The following is a 6,481-nucleotide window of genomic DNA, read 5'->3' on the forward strand; positions in this document are numbered from 1 at the left end:
AAAAGCTGAAAAGGTCTGAGCGCACTGCATGGTTCAACCAGACAGCTCAATCTCTTGATCTGCCCCCGCCCCCACCCACCACGCTTTACTTTTTCAAAATCATTTTTCTCACACACACACACACTCTTCTTGTCCCAATCATGGCCCGTCTCATTGGGTTTGTTTGTCTTTGCACTATTTTTCAACTCACCTCCTCCAATCCCTGATTTCCTACATTGCTGTTCTTCATTATGTTCATTACTCAGTATCAGACATAAGGTTTCTGTGTGAAAGTGGTATAAAACAAGGACATCAGATCAGAAAAACAGGCAGGTGGAAAGGAAACAGGAGAACAATGTCTATCTGATATGCTGAACATCATGGCTTGTTCGAGCACACACTCTTAAGACCTATAATTTGTGTGCAATTTTTTTGTGTGGCGTTATCTCTGAAGACAGAGTTGGGGCAGCTACATATTTTGTTTGTATGTTTACATTATCCAAGTATCCATGTTTGTTAAGACTTCTGACGGTACATTCGCTCTATGTGTATATGAGGGAAGTCAGGGCTGCAGCTGCAAATAAAAGCTCATCTCACCTACTCCATTGTAGGTATACCATATATACAATACATATGAAATGAGCATTAACATTTTCCTGCAAGATATATGAACTTCACTATAAAGCTACACTTTCAACAAGCTAATTAACTTTTCTTGGTTACTCACCTGGTAAAAACTGCATAAACATCACACATTAGGAAAAAGTTAGGTGCAATAGTTAGTGATGTTATATTCAACAGTTTATTCCTTGATGCAACTTGTTTTAAATGCTCACATATACCGTGATCTGGCAGAGGACAACACGAGCCATTCCAAAATTTACAAGGGGAATAGTGTGAGAAAGTGTGCTCAGACATGTAAACTAGAAATGCCTTGGGGGATCTGTGTAAATGCTACTTCAGAGTTTGAGAGGTGGGTAAAAAGCACTTATGTAGGTTTAACCTCCACTACGCCTCTACTTGCAGTGTGTCACCTGTCAAAGTCATTCTGTAGGTAAATGTTAAGAGTAAGTACTGTTGTTCCAACTAATTTCTCTACAAATATACACAGATACACACAAACACTTGATTCAGCCATTGGTAAATCCATCTGCCCCTCCCATCATCAGTCATGCTGCCAGTATTTGCATGTTGGAACATATAGCCATTTCTGTCACTTATTCATTTAGCCGTGAAATCTCCGCCCAGTCATTACTTTGAAATCTCTCTCTATTTGCCTCTCTCTCTTAAACGCACACACTCACTAACACACAATCTTCCCCTTTTCCCTTACATAGGCAGCAAATTCCAGAGACAAAGAAACGACTAGCAGACTAGCATGATCTAGCAGATGTGTGTATTCATGTGTGTTTGAGTGTGCAGGTCCGTGTGCACATATGGCTCTGACAAATGAGCCAAGCTCAGTTAAATGGCTTGTGATTAGGACACATTGGCTTCTAATTGCCTCTCATTACCATTTGAAAGTGAGTGGCGGCTGGAATCAAAGGCTATGGTGGCAGCGGTAAAGTGCATGTGTGTGTGTGTGTGTGTGTGTGTGTGGTTGTGCATGGTAGGTGGGTGGCACAGCACGCCTGATTCACAGTGGCATGACCGCACAATAAAGCACGATAGTTTGGTCTTTCACTATCACAAAGCCTTTCATGTTCATGATCAAATCTAACCTGAAAAATCTTCAACCTGCTACTCCTACAGATCAAATCAAAACCTTTGCCACTCCAATCTCAAACTCCTTGAACTCCAAGCTGGTGGCCAACCACAACTACTCCCTCTACTGTTCCCTGAATATACAGTTTGCTTATTTCCTTCTCACTTAGCACTCCTTGGCTCACTTTAAATAACATTTTCTCTCTCTTAGCCTGTAACACTCATCACTTGGTAAACTTTACTGTATCCAGCCTTCCTACTAGACCCTCTGTTTACCTACCTTGTAAAAGTCTGTCTATTTTCACTCTCCACCTTTTGTACTAACATCTCTCCTCTGGTCATATGCTCACCACCCTTAAGACTTCCAGGCTTTAAATGTCAATCCACATCCTGGAGGAGCTGACTGGTGCTGACACTAGTGAATTTAACTTCTGTTGTCCAACTTCAAATTTCTTTCTAAAACCCTCGTATGCACTTTTCCAACTCAGCTTAACACCCACCAGCAAGGTCATAATTTACTTGGACCATTTCTATCTGGATATTGCTCCTGTCACAGCACTCAAATTGCCCTGGTCAAAATGATTGTGCAGTTGACTCTGGTACACACTCCATCCACATTCTTCCCACCCTACAGTAAATACAGCTTTCCACAAATGTTGTGTTTCATGAAATCATCCAAAAACAATTACTCTCTATTGGCTGCATCAATTCTGTACTTTTCCAGCGAATTTCCTTCATTTCACACGAAACAGATTATTTCCATTAAGAACAGGAACTCAAAGATACTCCCATGGTGTCCCACTGGGATAAATACTGGGTTCCCTTCATTTTGTTATTTACCTCCTCCCTATCGCTCATCATCATGAGACATCCACTGTTCCAGAGTTGACTAAAATCCTTTTTTTATTTAAAAAACTTAAAAATCTTGACAGCAACTTTCCACTTCACCCAAAAATTCACAACCTCCCCACTAGAGAGTTCAGTTCTCCCTGGTCTCCCGAACAAACTCCTAAATAAACTAGTATTTTTTCAACTTTTTAACTCCCCAATAACCCGCCATACATTATTTTCAACATCTTCTTCTCATTCAAAAAAATCTGCAAGGAATTTCCTACTCCTTATTATTGTTGTTCTTAATCATGTTTTGCTGTTATGACATAAAATTTTATACTCCTTTGATTTGGTAGATATCAAGGAAGACAGAAGGCGATATAGCAAGCATTTTGAATGATCTTTTGCACTGCTGCATCTATGAGTAGGCTATATGGGCCATTCATATCATTAAACATGAAAGATCATTTCAGCCTAATCTATGAATATATAGGCTAGGCAGCATACCATTACACATTAACTTAAAATATTTACATTTTTGCTGAGTTCATATAAAGCATCTATTTAACTATTCAGGAAGCTATCTGAAATGTCAGTGAACAGAGTATGGCATATTAATATCACAGTATAGCTTGCAACATTGACTAGCAGCTTTTGTCTCAGGTTCACAGTTGAAAACTATTTTGTATGTTCCACAGTAGCGCAACCTTGTGCAATATTGCACTGCCATCACCCAATACGTGATATTGTAATACCAATTTCTAACTAAATGTCACAAACAAAACCAAAGCAACTAACCAACCAATTCAGTTCATCAATTGCTCATAGGCATAGCCCTGAATGTTAAACATAAAAGTTTGTACTCACATTCTTCACATCGAAAGTGGCTTCCCAAAGTAGGAGCCATTGCTGTCAAACTGATGTTGACTTGAGAGCCACTCCAATAACAGCAAAAATAGAAATGTCCCAACTCAATCCATGGGAATAGTTTTGTGGCCAATCAAGGCATTTTTTAAAATGTAATATCTACCTTAACTGCATGCATCAGTAACTTATTTGAAAAGAGCCACTTAAAGGACCAGTGTCTGGGATTTGGGGGCATCTAGTGGTGAGGCTGCAGACTGCAACCAACTCAATACCCCTCCCCTCACCCTCCCCTTAGAAGCAGATAGGAGAACCTACAGTGGCCACAAAACTGACAGAAAATATGAAAGGCCTCTCTCGAGCCAGTGTTTGGTTTGTCCATTTTGGGCTACTGTAGAAACATGGCGGTGCAACATGGCGGGGTCCACAGAAGAGGACACTCTCCCTATGTAAATATAAAGGGCTCATTCTAAGTTAATGAAAACCATGGGCACAGATCCTGGAGGGGGGGTCGCCTCCAACTTCTGAAAAACATGAAGTTGTTGCCCCCCAATAAATTATTGAATGAAGTTAATGTTTCACTTCATCCTGATACCTTTGCTTGCTATTGGACTACATTTCCCAGATTCCATCTCTGTAACATCTCTGTAAAATAGGTGAATATGTATAGTGATGGCCTAAAAGTGATAAGTGCTTCATTAATATATATTTTAAGCTACTATTAATGGCAAAAAAGACAGCAATACATTATGTAGCCCCGAAGTTAGCAAGAACCTGACCAGGCTCACTCAAGGTGGACCAGCTCTTCTCATGTTAGTGACAACCCCCCCACCAACTATCAAACAGATCTAAACTGCATAACTAAGTGTGTCCTGTGCAGCTGTACAAGAAATACTAATATTGTATCTGCAGACTAACAGCTTTTTGTCAATTTCAAAAGACTTGGATCAAGATAAAGAATGTGATTGCTACATCCCTGACAAAATATTAACATTTGTGCAAAACCTTATCAAACTACTCCAGCAGCATAATCCGATAGCCTACATATGGATCTGGAGGTCCCAAATACATATACATTTTTGTTGACATTTTGCTTAAAAGCCAATATGATTAAACACGATGACTCCTGTTCAATTAAAGAGCTAGAGGCATGCATAAAAGGATTTTTTAAAGTAGCTTTTCAGCAATATTTGGGTTCCTGAAACTTGAATAGTGCTGCACAAAAATTCTGCAAGGTTTTTATGAAGTTTTTATGGATGTTTTAAATAGTCTACAATGCTTTTGTGCAGCAGTTTCATAAGGGGAGAGGAGGTGGACACAAAAATTACAGTTTTGGGGTGACATTTTCTGTCAAACTATAAACATAACTTAAAATCAGTTTAATATTTCCATTTGGTTTGTTTGTTCAACCTAATAGTGAGTCAGCAATCTTACTATATTTGGTGTACATACTATTTTATTTCTATTTTTCCCAATTTGGGTTCAGTTGTATCACTGTCATATCCTGCCATCATTATCTTTTTGCTGTGCTATTTGAAAAGTAGTAACCCTCTTTAGAATGACCAGCTCATTCATTGCCTGCAGCTACAAGACATGTTTCAACCATGGGAAGAGATACAATCAACAAGTTTACTCAAATTGCACATAATTGTGGAGACACTACCAGGAAAAGGAGAACAGTAAAAGTGTAAATATCCAGCTGGTAGGGAAAACCAGGGCTTTTCATCTTCAGCACTATTTTGTCCATCCACTTAGTCTCATTTGGTTGCCATATTAAATGCATAATGTGAGTGAAAGCATAGGCTACTACCACTTGGGACGCATAGCCTACACTGAGTGCAACTCCGAGGTGTAAACAGAGTAAAAATAGCCTGCTATCACAGGCTTCCCTACAGTCCCGTTATATAATGGTCCAAGCTAGGATGAATGACATCACGGGTAGTCCAGCAATCACAAACCGTATGTCCTTTACAACCAGCTGGTAATGTAAAACACAGTGGAGTAACATAATACATTCGCAACAATAAATACATTTTAAAAACGGTCGGAATAGGAAAAACAGATGTAACTACGTTTTCGTTAACAGTGGACAAATTTCTGCGGTTAGTTGCTCTCCGTCTCTTTTCGTGTAAAGAAAACACTTCCGCGATGGTGAAACGTAGATAAAAAATGTAATGCTTGCCTTTGACAGTCCTTGTCACTAAGGGAATAGTTTAAAAGAAGACATAAGCGACATGTAGCAACGTCATTTAGCAGTATATGACAGTGTTTTGTGCTTTTAAAAAAGTCTGCAAAGAGCAAATGTTTAAGCCGAGGTCGAGTGGCGCAGTTACTGGAAGTACAGGCGCCTGCCCGACACCAGCTCGCCCGGCGGACGCGCTCCTCGCTCGGTCAGAATCCAGCCAAACCTCCGCTCCCTTTCGTCCCACTTAAACACAACTTTGCATTTACAACGCGAAATGACAAGTATATACACACAAGCCCTGAACGTCCTCGCACTGCTTGGTCACTTAAAAAATAGGTCAGAGGGCGAAGTAAACATTTTCCAAGGCTTTGAAGTAAACCAGAGCGTCAGCGCCACCCTGCCCAGTTGTTCCAGCCATTTTCTCCACACAGCTCCAAAAGAGAAAAGTGGCATGGTGAAAGCAATGACGGGCTGGTGAAACGAGCTCTAAAGGAACAGTTTTGGGTGACTTACTGTAGGGTGTAACGGGCTGCTGAGTTTGTGTCTCTCCTTGTTGCCAGGGCTCCCCTGCTCTGCTCCGGCGCTGACGGTGGAAAGCGTCTCCCCTCCTAATGATGTCTGCAGCGCGCAGCTAGTAGCTCTCTGCCCCCACCTTCAGAGAGAGAGAGGGAGGGAGGGAGAGAGTTCAAAAATGGAGCAGTTTGGAAGCTACTCATGCAAGAATACGAGAGTTTGCTCGGAGCAGGGCAAACACAGACAGAATTACAAGGTAAGTTCACTGACAGCAGGGCGTGAGAATGCACGCATGAACACATATTGGTTCATTTGTGGTATGTATTCATAGTAACTGTCGGCTGCATTCATTACACTAAGTTTGAGACACTTCATACATTACGTCTCTTTTTACTCATCTACATT

At 40.6% G+C, this 6,481-nt stretch overlaps 1 protein-coding gene across 1 annotated transcript in view; it reads right to left on the reverse strand.

The window, feature by feature from the left end:
* atxn1a (ataxin 1a) overlaps positions 1-6,223 on the reverse strand; it is a 102,732-nt gene extending 96,509 nt beyond the window's left edge. Inside the window, exon 1 of the mRNA XM_067612996.1 lies at positions 6,077-6,223. The gene's annotated coding sequence lies outside the window, so the exon portion shown is untranslated. The remainder of the gene's footprint in view (positions 1-6,076) is intronic.
* Between the last annotated feature and the right edge of the window lie 258 nt (positions 6,224-6,481).

This window comes from Thunnus thynnus, chromosome 15, assembly GCF_963924715.1.
Source record: "Thunnus thynnus chromosome 15, fThuThy2.1, whole genome shotgun sequence".
NCBI lineage: Eukaryota > Metazoa > Chordata > Actinopteri > Scombriformes > Scombridae > Thunnus > Thunnus thynnus.